The sequence below is a fragment of the Dromiciops gliroides genome, chromosome 2, assembly GCF_019393635.1.
Source record: "Dromiciops gliroides isolate mDroGli1 chromosome 2, mDroGli1.pri, whole genome shotgun sequence".
NCBI classification, from domain to species: Eukaryota; Metazoa; Chordata; class Mammalia; order Microbiotheria; family Microbiotheriidae; genus Dromiciops; species Dromiciops gliroides.
Genome location: NC_057862.1, coordinates 35,848,878 through 35,865,693, shown reverse-complemented (window position 1 = coordinate 35,865,693; position 16,816 = coordinate 35,848,878). Strand labels below are relative to the sequence as shown.

Genomic DNA, 16,816 nt, shown 5'->3' with positions numbered 1-16,816 from the left:
GAAACAGAGCTGAGGGGGGAGTGAAGGATCGCCAACCTGGCCTGGGAGGAATTCACCAGTGAAAATGGAAGGCTAGTATGTGCAGGGATGTTCTAAGCTAAGATGGCAACGGAGGCACAGAGGCAAAGTCCAAAGGGTAAGAAGCAAAACCAGGAGGGGACAAAGGTGGTTCTTCATTTGTTTCCACTTTACAGAGGCTTCTCTCCAAGCCAATGCAAGAAGTGCTGATGACAGAAGCAGCAACAGGGGACCAAGACGGCAGAGGAAAGGCAGTAAGCTCTCATCGCTCCAAGGCAGTGGCAAACACCTTAAGTGAATACCCATCTTCCTGTTTAATACTTCAATCTGAGATCATCTTTCTGAAAACACAGTTCTCAATAACCATGACCTCACTATCACTTTATTTACTATGAAGCAAAATTTGGTATCACGTGATTCTATCTTGGATCTCATTCAAAAGACCCAAGTATAATTTACAAGGTGGTCCCCCAGGAGACAGCCTAAAATTCCTTAAAGTGATGCTTCGGCATAACAGAAGGGCCCACATTTATTTAGCCTAATGCCTAGAACATAGTAGGTGCTTAATAAACGTCTTTGATTCATTGATTGATGATATGCAGCAATATTGAAATTGCAAAATGTGAGTGAGGCAGAGAGAATCCTCAGGTAATTCATACGGCTTGCTATTTGTGTGAGAATATTATCTGAAACAGGAGTGTGCTAATTTTAGCAGCTCTTAAAATTTGTCTCATGAACACAGCAGAGTGATGTTTCCTACCTTATTTTTCCCCCTAGAAACAGGTAATATGGATGGTATTTTTCCTTTCAATATTACACCCACCATGTCTGCTTGATAATTTTAATTTTACTAAACTATTCTACATAATGTTAGAATGGTGGTAATCATGACCGATCATTTAATCTATAATCATATAATCTATAATTTTCTAGAATGTAAAGAATTTTCACACGTGATTCTATTCATTTTCTATTTGAACACATTCAAAACGAGTTCAGTTTTTAGGATTTGGAGAAACAAATTTCTTCTCATTATTTCTGGCTGCTCCGAAGGGACAAAGGACAAACTAGCTGATAGAGTTCTATTAAAAAAAAAAATACCAGATCAAATGGAGGGCTGTTACTTTAACAGAGCATCACCCCTGACTGATGTTCACTTCTAATTTTGAGGCTGTGGAATGCTTTCTTTGATGGGTATTGTTTGTGATCTAGAACCCTGGGATGAGATTTAGGGGTGATGGAGGAGACACAAATTAATGGACACCCTTTAAAAGCATCTAATAGACTCTGGACTTCAGAACATTATTATTTTTATTTTGTTTTATTGATATTTTTAATTTATACCTGAAAATCAGCATTTCAAAACATTCCTTAAAGAACCTATGATTTCATCAGTGGGAAATAGTGAGCAGGGACTCCCCTACACTCAAGTACAAAGGCAGACTTAACTTATCATGTCTGGAACTGCAGGAAAAGAAGTGGAGAAAAGTCTATCCAGGAAGACACATGGCTGGAGCTGTTCCTCTGGGAGAGACAGGCCCCAATCAAGACAGCATGAGCCCTAGGGTGAAAGCTTCTCTAGGGTGGCAAGGTGGTCTGGGAGAAGGAGAAGAGTCTTCTTTCACTGACCCATCAAGAGTACTTGTGTGGGGGCAGCTGGGTGGTGCAGTGGCTAAAGCACCAGCCTTGGATTCAGGAGGACCTGAGTTCAAATCCGACCTCAGACACTTGACACTTACTAGCTGTGTGACCCCGGGCAAGTCACTTAACCCTCATTGCCCTGCCAAAAAAAAAAAAAAGGGTACTTGTGAAATGCTTGCAGTGGGTACTAAGCTGGGTTCTGGGGATACAATGAATGAATAGCCCCTACCTACAAGGGGTTTACATCCTAACTGGGGAGATAATAAGGGCATTGATAAGTATTTGTAGAATAAATATAAATACATCCGAAGTCACTAAATACAAAGCCAGGGCTTCCTGACTCCAGACCCAACACTCTGTCTTTTATAGAGGATATACCCAAAGTGCCAAAAGATCCCTCAAGGTTGTTTAACATTTCATGAGTACCATGGCTAGCCCATTTCTTATCCCTCATTCCCCCATGTGCTCAGCCTGCTTCGTTGTCCAATCATACACTTCCTGGATGATAATTTTTATGCCACTTTGGGTGGGCAATTATGTACACTATATAGCTAAATATTAGGAATTTGAAAAGTCAAACAAAAGTCTACAATTTAAAATTTCATAGTAAGTGATTTGCTATGGCAGCACATAAATGAAGAGTAACTCAACATTAGTGTTGAGTTGATCCATGTAATCATAGAATGTTGGAGTTGGAAGAGACTTCAGGAATCATCTAATCCAAAACTTTCATCTTACAGAAGGGGAAACTGAGGCTCATAGAATCTAAAGGATTCGTGACCATGGCCATGACAACAATTAATTCTAAGTCCATTATACACAATGAAGAAGCCATTATAACATTCTATAATAAAGTCAAATATTCTACAATGTCCTAAGAATAAATCCAAAGTTTGTTGAATTTAATAGTGAGTCCATCATGCCCAAGGAAGAAAGGACTATTGGATGATAACACCGTATGGATAACTAATGAATGGACTGGCTATGACCAATGGGGTGTACTAGTACCCAGGCAGTGGAAAATGATCTAAAGGGAGGGAGGGATGGGCTCTGTCTCTTTGGATAGATCTTCTATGGAGTTCACGGACAATAGTGTAATATTTTGATATCAATCCATCCCCCCAAAATGGTTTGGACTAAATTTTTTAAAATAAAAGGTTTTTTTTGAGAGGAATTCATTCTCACTATTACCTTAATTTATCCCTGTCATAGACTACAGTGGATCTACAGTGCTCATCTTTTTAAAAGATTTAATAAATTTCTTTTGGTATCTTTTTCATACTTCACCTACCTGCCCCTTTTCCCATTTCCTATAACAAAGAATTTTTTAAAAGTCCAGCAAAACCAACCTACACATCAAAAAAGTCTGACATCTGGAGTGTTCTACACACATTGTCCCCAGCCTCTTCAAAGGGTGTGTTTCTTCTCATATCTATTCTTTGGAGCCAACCTTCATCAAAATAATTGCATTGTTCAGTTTTGATTTTTTTTATGGTGATCACTTTTCATGAAGTCTCCGAATGAGAAGGAAGCCAAGTGACTATTTAGTCCAGTTTCCACAGACAAGTCATACTACTGCAATATCACTGAAAATCCCCCAGTTATCCTTCCCTCTGCTTGACAATCTCCAATAAAGGGGAACTGGGTTCATCTACTTCACTTGTGGATAGCTTTAACTGCTGGGAAGCTTTAACTGCTGGGTTCACTGAGAGTGAACCATAACTCTGAGGCTAATACGAACCTACTCTCTCTTCATATTTCCCAATATGAAGCTCAAATCTGCCTTTCTGCAATCTCAACCGCCTGCTCCTAGTTCTGCCAAACCATAAGTCTGTAGAGAACCATCCCCAAGTTGGCTGCAGGAGGTCATGGCATTGGACACAGTTGATGCTTTGGAAAGCCCAGGTCATTACCATGAACAAGCAAATCAGCAAAGATGGTGACAGGGATTGGAGAAGACAGATTGGTCAAAGTTATCGAGGAAGAAGGGAAAAATGCCTGGAAGTCAGTAAACAAAAGCAGCCAGAATCTGGACAAGGAGGTCTGGTCAGATAGCATGAACCTCCAAGGAAGAGCTGTGGTTGGGAGGTGGTGACAAAGAGAGGGTCTGAAAGTATCAAGTCAGTAAGAAGTCGGGTGAATCCTCTTCCAGGTTTTATGTGTAGAGACATGAGGGGAGTGGGAAGCTCCAGAGAAGGAGCCAAGAGATGTGTCTCCATGAGAAAGAAAGTCAGGTTTTAATTAGAATGAACATGGAGTATAAGAGACCAAGAAAGAAAGGGAGCTTGTGTGCAAGGCATGAATGTATAAAAAGGTCACCTTAAAAAACATTAAGTACAATTTTCTCCAAAATTGATCCAGAGAAATATATTGACATTTTATAACTCCATACCTGTCCTTAGGTGGTAATCAAGAATTTCTGGATGGTATAAATTGCTGGGTCTGCAGGCCATCACTACTGCCACATGCAGATTTCCAGGAAGCAAAGAAATGATTTTCTCTCAGTTTTTAACCAATAACATGGGATAAAGGATGTTTGATGAAAGGAACAAAAGCATTTAGAATGACAACTAGAGGACAAAGCAACATGGTTGGGAGAAGGCAGCACTCGGCACACCGAGAGTGAACCATAACTCTGAGGCTAATACGAACCTACTCTCTCTCAAGAAGGCTGAGCTAAAAGATTGTTCTGTACCAACTCAGAGACTGAGTATTGAACCAATTCCACTGGAGTCAGCAGATTTGAGCTGAAGCCCTTTTTATTTGGTGGCAACAAGTCTGAATATTGCCTTCTGTAAAGCAGAGCATGGGAAACCCATTTTAGAAGGTGTTGGGTGATTATATTAGAAATGCAATACTGAGCCATGCTGATGATCTGTGCCAAAGAGTGAACTGGGCCAGGTCCTGAGGAAATGCCAGCCAACAGGAAGCCTGTCAAGGACAGGGCTGTATCTTTCAGTGTCTCTCTCTGTCTCTCTCTCATTCTTATTCTCTCTTACATTCTCTCTCTTGTTCTTTTTCATTGTCTATTCTATCATTTTCTCTCATATTCTTTCTTTTATATTTTCTCTCTCATTCTCTCTCTTTCTTATTCTCTCTTGTTATTTTTCATTCTTATTCTCTGTCTCTCATTTTCTCTCATATTCTTTTTTATATTTTCTTTCTTTCTCTCTCTGTCTCTCTCTGTCTCTGTCTCTGTCTCTCTCTTTCTTTTCTTCATCGGACACAAGCGTTATGTGCCAGCTGCTAGATACATTTTCACCTGATACTGAAGAAAAGCGTCCCTAACACTGCAAGATTACAATGAGATGCAAACACACTGTAATCATAACAGCCAGCATTTATGAAGCACTTTAGGGTTTGCAAAGCACTTTATAAGGATTGTCTCATTTCATCTTCACAACAACATTGGGAGGTAATACCACTGCCATTATTACAGACTTCAGAAGACAGAGGCTAAGTGACTTTCCTGGGTCATACCCCTAGTAATTATCTGAGGAAGGATTTGAACTCAGGTCTTCCTTACTCCAAACCCAGCACTCTATCCACTGCACCTCCTAGTTGCCCCATCAGAGTCTGTACTTGCTTTCTAAATCAAATCAAATGAAATTTATTTTATTCCAGCACAGGAGCTGACATGCAGTCGGCACTTAATAAATGCTAGTCGATGCATTCATTTTGATTATTAGAACTGTAGTGCATGATTTCACAAAGGATATAAGTTCAGGCCAGCTTCTCCCTCTCTGACTATACCGGCCAGAAGAAGAGCCAAGCTAGCCCACTTTCCCATGATGATGATGGTGGTGGTGGTGATGAAGATAACTGACATTTGCATTGTTTTTAATGGTTACAAAGCATTTTCTGGTATCCAGTGGAATCTCACAACACCCCGATGACACAGAAGCTACAGGTATTATCTTTCCCATTTTACAGATGAAGAAACTGGGCCTCAGCTTAAGTGACCAGGCCAGGATCAATTGTCAGAGATGGAATTTGAAGTCGGGGCTTACTGACTACTTATCCACTGTACCTCTCACTACTGTCACCATGATGCTTTTTGAGAGTACATGCCCCAAAGGGCTGAGCACAGACAACTGGGTAATAGGCCAAGTGGATGGACAGAATCGTAGGCATGCCGGATAAAGGAGATGGAAAACAAGGGCCCAGGAGTGCCTGTCGCAGACCAGGAGCTGAAAAAGAGGGGATGACCAGGTTGGCGGCAAATGGTCAGGAGCCAAGATAAAGGCGGCTCTCTCTGGGGCAAAGGGAGCCAGCGAGAAGGGGACTAACTCTAGCCATTCCCTTCCTCATTCCATGCAGGCTTTACATGAAGTTCACAAACCTTGATGGCCCTGGTTCCCTACCCAAAGAAAACTGAATCCCACCAGGTGAGAACCAACAGGAGCCAGATTCTGATGTTCCCAGAGGGACTTCTGAGTCACAGTAAACAAACACTACACTCAATAGTCATTACTTTTTTTTTTTTTGGCAGTGAGGGTTAAGTGATTTGCCCAGGGTCACACAGCTAGTAAGTATCTGAGGCTAGATTTTAACTCAGATCCTCCTGACCCTGGGGCCAGTGCTCTATCCACTGTACCATCTACCTGCCCCTCACAATAGTTTTTACTGAGGAGCCTCCTCTATGAAGGATCCAAAGTTTTGATTCCATGGCCAAGATTCCAAAATCATAAACTTTTTGAAAGCTTGCCTAAGCCGTCCACAGAAGTGACAGCAACAGTGAGAGTCCTCACAAAATAAAGCCAATTTTCCAAGCTTGAAAATACCCAGGGGAGGCAGCAGCTGTGCCAGAATCAGGTAGTATCTCCACAGCTATGCACCATCACTTAGTGGGACCACACAGACTATAAGCGCGCATCAAGGTGGGTTCTTGATCCAAAGAATGGTGTGTGGCTTTGAGGAAAGTTTAGAGAACCTGAGCTAATGTTTATCAAGAGAATCCAAGCTGACATTTAGGTCACACTTTCTTTGCCAAGCACTTTACATATTTGATGGCATGCATGAACCTTGCAAGAACCCGGACTCCAAGAATTCATTGTTAAATTTTTAATGTGAGCATTTATACCTCGAAGCTGGCAAAGAGCTCGGTTTATTGTTTTGTCAATGATCTAGACCGGAGAAAGGCATGGAGAGAATGTGAATAATGCAACTTAAACTCCAAAGTGTATTCTATGTCTTTTCTTTCTTTTTTTCTTTCTGGATAGATGGTTGTTCCCCATTCACCAGTATGTCCCTACTTACAACAACCCTAAGGGGTAGCTACTACAGGAATTATGGCAGAATTTGAGGGTGTGAAGCGACTTCAATTGCCACATCATCTAATCCACACTCAAGAAATGCCCTCCGTGACAACAGACCTGCCCCAAAGGTGTTCAGCCTCTGTTTGAAGACCCCCATGGAGAGGAGCTCTGTTCTCTCCCAGGCACCCCATCCCTCATCCTTGTGGCTAGTCCAGACTATTTCAAAAATTTTACTGACATGAAGCCTCTTTGACACTTACACCCACTGATCCTAGTTCTGCCTTCTGGGATCAAGTGAAACAAGTCTTCCACAAAGTAGTCATTCGAGGGCTAGACCACAGTTACTCCCCCACCCCCGCCAGATATTCTTCCAAACTAAAAACAAATAAATAAGCAGGCTCTCTAGTAAAGAGGGGGATGAAGTAGCAATACATAGGAAAAAGGCATGCTTGTTTGAGGAAATCTAGGAAGGAGATGCAGCTAGGGGAGCACCATAGTGCACAGAGCACCAGGCCTGCAGTCAGGAAGACTCATCTTCCTGAGTTCAAATCTAGACTCAGACACCTATAGCTGTGAGACCCTGGGCAAGTCACTTCACTGTGTTTGCCTCAGTTTCTTCATCTTTAAATTTGGATGAAGATTAATGAAGAGAGAAAAAGAAGCAATCTGTCAATATTATATTGCAGACCAAGTTGACAATCATTTATTAAGTCAAGCATATATTAAGTTCCTGCCATGTGCCAGGCATTGTGCTATGCACTAAGGATAAAAGGAAAGGGAAGGGGAGAACCCTGGACAGAAACAGGAAACAAGTGAGGAGTTTGAGAAATAAATGAAATGCCCGGCACAGAGACATGATATAATACTGATAGAGGACTTCAGTTATCCAGATATTTGTTGGTGTGCTTTTTGGCCATAATCAGAGCAGCTAAACTCTCTAGACTTGTTTTAATTTCATCCCTGGATAGTAGAGGAATCATTAAGGGGAGATTCTACACTGGATTTTCACTGACAGGTAGGACGTTGTCACTGGAGTAGAAATGATGTGAACTTTGGGGGAGAATGACCCATAACCTCCTATAGTTTGTAACCGAGAAGAAGAAAGCCAGGCAGAATCTGATATAAAGTCTACATTTTAGGAAGGCAGGTTTCAAAAGGATTCAGAGGAAAGACAAGATACAATGGGCTAAAATTCTACAGGGGAAATCAGCTCCAAGAAAGAATTCCATTTGTAAGGTGGGAAAATGAAAATTGCCTAAAGAGTCCAATGTGGGTGCATAGGGAACTCTCTAACCAACTTAGATTTTAAAGAGATATAAAAGGATTCATTGTAGCAAGAGGAAGTAACAGAGAATGAATATAGACATATGTTAGGGTCTTGTCAAAACAGTGTCAAATTCTACTGTTCAGAATGAGCTGAGACTGGAAAAGGGAAACTGAGGACAACAAAAGGCTTAATTTTTAAAGAAATTTTTTTTGGAAAGAAGACGTTCAAAAAATGGATGATGCTTGGGATGGAAGAGATGACGATACCTAACAAAAGAGAAGGGTCAGAGATGCAAACTTCACATTTTTTTTTCTGTTTTCTCTGCCAAAGAGAATGACCATGGCATTGGAAATGGTAGAATAAAAAAATGACTGAGAGATTAATACCAAACTTAAAGAGGGTCATAGGGGGAGAAAAGCACCTACTTTGCCTTGATTAATTAAAGCCTAGACTAACTACAACCTCAAGTACTGAGAAAATTGAAGTACATGATTGTTGAGTCACCAAGCTACCAATGATATTTGAAAGAACGTGGCTGAACAAATTATGGTATAGGAATATACTATACCAGGACCAGAGAAGGCAAGTGTCCTAATTTTTTTAATGGAAGAGAATAGAGTCTTAAAATTATAGTCCAACGAGCTTGACTTTGATTTATAGGAAAATTCTATGACAGATCACTAAAGAGATGAGCAGTAAACTAACAAAGACAGTATTGATTTAAAAGGGGCTAGATCAAGACTTGTATGAACTAAAAAAATTAAATGAAATTTTAAAAAGACTTGTATGAACTTGTGTATAGTGAAGTGAGCAGAACCAAGAGAACTTTGTGCGGAGGCAACAATAGTTTTGGGGGGCGAGGCAATGAGGGTTAAGTGACTTGCCCAGAGTCACACAGCTTAGTAAGTGTCAAGTGTCTGAGGCCAGACTTGAGCTTAGGTTCTCCTGAATCAAGTACCAGTGAGTGCTTTATCCACTGTGCCACCTAGCTGGCCCCCAGAGACAGCAATATTGTCTGATGAAGAATTGTGAATGACAGCTATTCTCAACAATACAATGATCTAAGACAATTCCAAAGGACTATTGATGAAACATACTATCTATCAGAACTGATATTGATGGAACACAGACTGAAGCATGCTATTTTTCACTTTCTTTCATTTTCTTCTTTTATTCAAGTTTTCTTGTACAAAATGACTAATATAGTAATGTTTTACATAATTGTACATGTATAACACATATCTGATCGTTTACCACCTCAGAGAGGGAAGGAGGGATAAAAACCGGAACCCAAAACTATAAATGAAAATGTTTATTACTTTTTTTTTAAAGGAGGGGGGCTCCATCCAGGACAGGACATGCAAGGTTAGCTTTATCTTCTTTTTTGACATGCTTATTAAAACTGGAATATGAATGCTATGGATGTAACTAACTTAGATTTTATTTTTTTAAACATATTTCCACATTAGTAAGAGAAGAATCAAAGAAAAAAATGCAAGAAAAAAAAACAAAGCAACAACAAAAGTGAAAATGGTATGCTTCAATCTGCATTCAGTTCTTTTTCTGAATGTGGAGAGCATTTTCCACCATAAGACTTTTGATATTGTCTTGGATCATTGTATTGCTGAGAAGAGTTAAGTCTATCACATTAACTTAGATTTTAAAAAAACATTTGAAAAAGTGTTTCATACTCTTCTTGTTGACTATTTGCCTGGCACAAAGTGGGTGCTTAACAAATGATTAATTGATAGAAAAGATTGAGAGATGTGAACCAGACACTAATGCAATGAAATAGATTCAAAACTTGTTGAACAGCCAGAATCAAAGAGTAATCATCAATGATTTGGTACGAACATGGCAGGAGATCTCCAGGAGAGTGCCCCAAGAATCTGCGGTTGGCCCTGAGCTGTTTAAGAGAACGTTCTTGTCAATGACTTAATTAAAGAAAGTGATGGCCTATTCACCAAAACTGAGAATGACACAGAGCTGGGAAGGAAGATAGAATCACAGATGATAGAATCAGTATCCAAAAGCATCTCGACTATAGAGCATTAGGAAGAATCTAAATTCAACAGGAATTTTTAAAAGTCTTACACTTGGGTTCCCAAATCAGCTTTATGAGTACAAGATGGGGGAGGCAGCAGTTTCTGTGAAAAGGAACTGGGTTGTTTTTGGCGGACTGACACCATGAGTCAAGAGTAGTTCTTCCCTTGGACCTAATCAAACAACATCTAGATTAGCATCTTCAGCTCTCACTACCCCAGTTTAAGAAAGACATCGATAAGCTGGGGAGTAAAGCATTAAGATGGCAACCACACTTAATTGGAAGTCTGCAAATGAGGCTGGATGTCTATTGCTTAGTTTAGAGCAGGCCATGGATTAGATCTGGTGGCTTCCCAAAGCCATTCCTGCTTTTCATGGTAAGACAGGTGGGCAGTTAGTCAAAAAGCATTTATTAAGTGCTTTCTATAGGCAAGATACTAAGTATACAAAGAAAGGCAAAAATACAGTCCCCTATTCCCCCACCCCCACCCCATGAAGCTAAAAGTCTAATGGGAAAGACAACACGCAAACAACTCTCATAGCTGCCAAACAACCTCATGGGCAAGAAAACATGTATAGGCAATCTCCAACTTATGAACAGGTTATTCCAAAAGTTTGTTGGCAAATCAGGTTTTTGGAACTCGAAACAATGATGCTTGATGTCATAGGCTGGCCCACTAAAGTCTTTTTGACCTTTCTTGAAGCTGAATGACCATATCAATGGTACAAATCTCAGATCAAACTGTTCAGAAGATTAAAAAAAGGGAAAGCTGTGAATTTCTTCCTCCTTTCCTAGTTAAAGGGCCCAGCCGGGGCAAAATTATTAAATAGGATATTTGTCTTTATCTTCCTCCTATAACCTCTTCTCTGCCCTGCCTTCCTTTCCTTAGAACCCCAGGTGTTCAAGTCTACTTAGTCCTTTACCGGACAAACCTACCCCCCCACCCATATCATACCTCTGAAAATATTCCATGCTCCAAAATTACCTTTCATCCCCTCCTCCATAAAACTTGCCATTCTCTTAGCACAGATGTTTTCTGGTAGATATTAGGAATTAATTTATACTACTATGTAAATAGCTTAAAGTACTAAATTTTAGAGGAAAAAGCTTAGCTGTCCAAAGCAAGCTCTAATTGGTGGAATTTCCAAATAATCACAAGAATAAAGGGGGTAGGCATTCAGGCAATGAGAGGTGGGGTATTTAGGGGACAGAGGATATAACTAGGTCTGCCTAGTCTCTGAGTGTTTACCCCAAATAGCTTCCCAGCGTTATTCCTGCTTTTTGTAATAAGACAGGGAGGCAGTTAATCAAAAAGCATTTTAAGTGCTTTCTATGTGCAAGGTACTAGGAATAAAAAAAAAGGCAAAACCACAGCCCCTCATTCCCCCATGGAGCTAAAAATCTAATGGGAGGGACAACATGCAAACAGCTATGTAGACAAGATATTTGTGGTGTAAACGGGAGGTCATCTCAGAGGGAAGCTCTAGCTGATAGGGAGACCAAGAAGGACTTCCTGCAGAGATCTGAAGCAAGCTGAGGAAGCCAAGAAACAGAGGTAAGGGGAGAGGCATGGGGGCCAGCCGGTGAAGAGGCACATCTGGTCTGGGCCCATTCCCCAAATCAAGCCCCCTCCCTTCCCCAAGGGACTCACCAAGGGGAGAAGGGCGTTGTTATCGTGGAGGGATGCTCCAGCGGCAAGTCCTGGGCACAAACGGCAGTAACAGGGTGAGAGGCAGCTGACTCATGGGGTTGAAGCCTGGAAAGTCAGAAGCACAGTAAAGAAGGTGGGAGGAGCATTAGTGACAAAATAATGGAGGAAGCTCTGAAACCAATAATTTTACCCCAAACACCCAGGAATATTCAGTGAGGCAACAAATGAATTTGCCTTTCAGGTAACTACCACAAAAGCCACTTCATAAGGACAGTTTATAGGATCCATGGTATAATGTTACCTTTGTCACTATCATTCATCCTTCTACTCAACAAACATTTTTTTTTTGGTGGGGCAATGAGCGTTAAGTGACTTGCCCAAGGTCACACAGCTAGTAAGTGTCAAGTGTCTGAGGCCGGATTCGAACTCAGGTCCTCCTGAATCTAAGGCCAGTGCTTTATCCACTGTGCCCCTCAACAAACATTTATGAAAAGCCTACTTCGTAACCTACTTAGGCTAGGCACCGGGGAGCTTAGAGCAGTATTTGTAAAATAGTAGTCCCATTAACCACTGAATGGGTATTGCCTTGGACAGACTGAGACCTGTGAAAGGCCTTTCCCACTCCACCTGGGGCCAACCCCAGTTGTCCTGATGAGTATCTTGCCACTGGACCGAGATGGCTCTGCAGGAAAGAGTGAGGCTGGTGAGTTTGCACAATCCTTCCTTACTTAAGTTCAATTCATTGTAAATCATGACATCATCTCCACATATCATGGTTCTCTTCAAGAACTAAGGACAAACAACAACTACAACAGATTCTTTTTTTTTTTTCCAGCCACCTTTTAAACCTTCGATTGATATCTTCTGGGCTTACATCATCTTCATATCCAAACATATCCCTCCCCTCTTCCCTAGTCAGTAAACCATCCTTCATAACAAAGATTTTTAAAATAAAATTTTCCCAATTCTCATTGTACCAAGAGCTATTAAAAATCAGAACTTAAGTCAGCAAAATAGTTAAACCAACAAGCATTTATTAAGCAGCTGTGGTTTGCCAGTCACTGCATACAGAAAAAAGGCAAAGATATTTTCTGCCCTCAAGAAGTGCACAATCTAATGGGAGAGATAACGTGCAAACAACTATGAACAAATGAGACATACATAGGATAAATTGAAGATAAACAACAGAGGGAAGGTAATAAATTCTACAATTATTCCTATTGCATACGTGAGCAGCAACAACAGGCAATGAAAATGAGTCAAAAAATGTATTTTACTTCTTTTGCTCCTCTAGAAAATCCTCTTCCTGGAGGTTAGAGTGTCATTCCTGACCTTTTTAACTTTCACTGAATACTTCCTTCTCTTTCTTCTACTGTCTTAGAAATTTCTAGATTCAGTAGTCCCTCCTTGGCAGTGGTGAGCTGGAGTTATCTCCTAGCAGCTCAGAAAAGCTGATTGTTAAAATTCCCAGAGTGAGCATTTACATCTCTAAAAGTAGCAAATCCGGGTTTTATTTATTGTTTTGTTGATTATCTAGACTTAAGAAAGTGATAGCAGGGGGCAGCTAGGTGGCACAGTGGATAAAGCACCAGCCCTCGATTCAGGAGAATCTGAGTTCAAATCCAGCCTCAGACACTTGACACCTACTAGCTGTGTGACCTTGGGCAAGTCACTTAACCCGCATTGCCCTGCCCCCCCCAAAAAAAGTAATAGCAAAAATGGTAATAATGCAGGGAAAGCTTAAAGGTCCTGTGTATATTCCCCCACACCCCATGAAGAGCTGGTTATTAAACATTTACCTGCACATCCCTATTCTTTGGCTGACTTTCATTTAAACATTATATTCTTTTTTTTATTAATAAAGTATTTTAATTTTTTCCCGTTACATGTAAAGATAGTTCTCAACTTTTGTTTATACAAGCTTTCCAATTTCAGATTTTTCTCCCTCCCTCCCTTCCCTCCCCCCTCCCCTAGGCAGCAGGTAATCTGATATAGGTTTTATATATATATATATATATATATATATATATATATGTGTGTGTGTGTGTGTGTGTGTGTGTGTACATAATAACATTAATCACATTTCTGCATTAGTCATGTTATAAGAGAAAAATCAGAGCAATGATGAAAAACTTCAAAATAGAAAAAACAACAGCACCAAAAACAAAAGAAATAGTATGGTTCATTCAGCATCTATATTCCACAGTTCTTTTTTTTTTTTCTCGGATTTGGAGATCCTCTTCTATCATGAGTTCCCTGGAACTCTTCTGTACCATTGCATTGGTGAGAAGAATATAGTCCATCACAGTAGATCAACACTCAATGTTGATGAGACTGTAAACACTATATTCTTAACATTTTAAGTCTACATATTTGATAATTTTTTGGTAGTTCAGCCTTGACAATTACTTAATCATCTTCCTCTTTTACTAAGGGGAGCAAAAATTCACTCAACTCTTTGAAACACAGGAAACCACACAGGCCCCCTTTCGACCCCTGTCTACATGCCACAAGACAAAGGTAGGCCTATCTTTTCACTAAAGTCAATCATGGCTTTCCACTCTTTAGTGCTTCATTTATATTGACAGATTTACTTGAACAGATTTGGCTGTGGACATTGTTTCCAACTCAAGGCTTCTAGAAGATACAGTCAAGCATGAACTCATGTTCAGCCACATAAAAGTTCTTACTTAAAGGTTGTTTTTTTTTTTAATTATTTTTGTTTGTTTTTTTCAGGGCTATGGGGGTTAAGTGACTTGCCCAGGGTCGCACAGCTAATAAGTGTCAAGTGTCTGAGGCCGCATTTGAACTCAGGTACTCCTGAATCCAGGGCTGGTGCTTTATCCACTGCGCCACCTAGCTGCCCCTTACTTAAAGGTTTTTAAGATCATGGTGCCAAGATAAATAGATTTACCTTCATATGTGGCACCTGTAAAGAGGTTCATAGCCGGTTGGCTGAAGTCTGATGAGTTTTCAGTCATAGTGGCAATCAGATCAAACGCTGAGTTAACTAGGGGGCTGTGATCTGCCTTGGTGAAGGAGTGATCAATAAGCATTACTAAGCAACAGGGCTAATACTATACAGAAAGCAAGACACCAGCAGAATTGTCTAAATACTATAAATACTGGAACATTGTTATTACTGAGGAAGATGATCATGTAAAACAATAAAGAGGAGAGCTTAGGAAGGATACACCAAAAATGTGATTTCACTGGTGTAGGGAATATTTCTACCTATACAGGTCAGCTTGGTTCTGTGACTTATAGAGTTCATATGATCTCAAAATTAAAGCCTCAAAAAGCATTAAGTCTGGGGGCAGCTAGGTGGCGCAGTGGATAAAGCACCGGCCCTGGATTCAGGAGTACCTGAGTTCAAATCCGGCCTAGGACACTTGACACTTACTAGCTGTGTGACCCTGGGTTTAGTGACCTTCCAAAGATCACATGAGTAGTGTACGAAGTGGTCAGAACAACTGCTCTCCCCAATTGGAATTTCCTAAGTTCCAGATTTCTTGCAAGGGGGATTGCCCACTTATCTCCTCTCTTCCCAAATAATCAAATAATTATTCTCAAACCTCTTGGGTGATTTAAAGGAGATTTGCTCAAAAGGAAGATAGTAGGATCAAAGTCTCAGAGCTGGAAAGTCAGAGCTCAGAGGGCATCTACTCCAACAGTCTCATTTTACAGATAAGGAATAGGACCAGGGAAGAGATGTGACTTGGCCAAGGTCACACAGCTAGTAAGCAGCAGAAGCAGGATTTGAACCCAGGTCTTTCTGTCTCTATCCCTGATGTCATCCTGACTCTCTAATAAAATAACAAAGAATATATTTTTGCTACTTTTATTTCTTCACCCACACATTCATTCGTGCCTTCCAATCAATCAATAAACATTTGTTAAGCTCCTACTATATGCCAGGCACTGTGCTGAGTACTGGGGATGCAAAAAGAGGCAAACGAGAGCCCCTGCCCTCAAGGACCTCACAATCTAATTTATCAAGCATTTACTGAACAGCTAGAAACAGAACACTGGGCTAGGGGCCAAGAAGGTTAAAGACAATCTCTAAAACTTAGTGTCGGGCAGCTAGGTGGCTCAGTGGATAGAGCACTGGCCCTGGAGTCAGGAGGACCTGAGTTCAAATCCGGCCTCAGACACTTGACACTTACTAGCTGTGTGACCCTGGGCAAATCACTTAACCCCAATTGCCTCACCCCCCCCCCCCAAAAAAAGACTTAGTGTCTTCCCTGAAGTAATGATGCAAAGGAGTTGTGGTAACATGGAATATGATCTATATCTCATAAGGATACCATCCCCCCCACCCCCTTTCCCTTTGAAAATTCAGGTGTCAGGTCATTGGTGCCCCCTTCAGGTTCCTGGCTGCAACTGCTCCCCCCAATTGGAATTTCCTAAGTTCCAGATTTCTTGCAAGGGGGATTGCCCACTTATCTCCTCTCTTCCCAACTAATCAAATAATTATTCTCAAACCTCTTGGGTGATTTAAAAGAGATTTGCTCAAAAGGAGGATAGTAGGATCAAAGTCTCAGAGCTGGAAAGTCAGAGCTCAGAGGGCATCTACTCCAACAGTCTCATTTTACAGATAAGGAAAATAGGACCAGGGAAGAGATGTGACTTGGCCAAGGTCACACAGCTACTAAGCAGCAGAAGCAGGATTTGAACCCAAGTCCCACAATGACAGATCCAGAAAAGAATTAAGCTATTTATAGTCAATAGATTAAAAAGGTTAACAAAAGTCAAGGCAAGACTGGAGTCACATCTCCTCACAAAAGTTAATCAATCGATAGGTATATATAAAGCAGCTCAGCAAACAAGTAAAAGAATGAAATTTTGCCTCCTCACAGTAGCATTTAGGTAATACTTGAAAATGCTTTAAATATCTCCTTTGATTCTTGTGTAAGGGTGTGGTGGGCACCATGTTG

General features: G+C 40.7%; 1 protein-coding gene across 3 annotated transcripts in view; it reads right to left on the bottom strand.

Annotated features, from left to right (window-relative positions):
* Positions 1–16,816, bottom strand: part of NRG4 (neuregulin 4) — a 104,382-nt gene that overhangs the window by 70,103 nt on the left and 17,463 nt on the right. For all 3 annotated transcript variants that reach the window (XM_043984651.1, XM_043984653.1, XM_043984652.1), the window contains exon 2: positions 11,880–11,984. The gene's annotated coding sequence lies outside the window, so the exon portion shown is untranslated. The remainder of the gene's footprint in view (positions 1–11,879; positions 11,985–16,816) is intronic.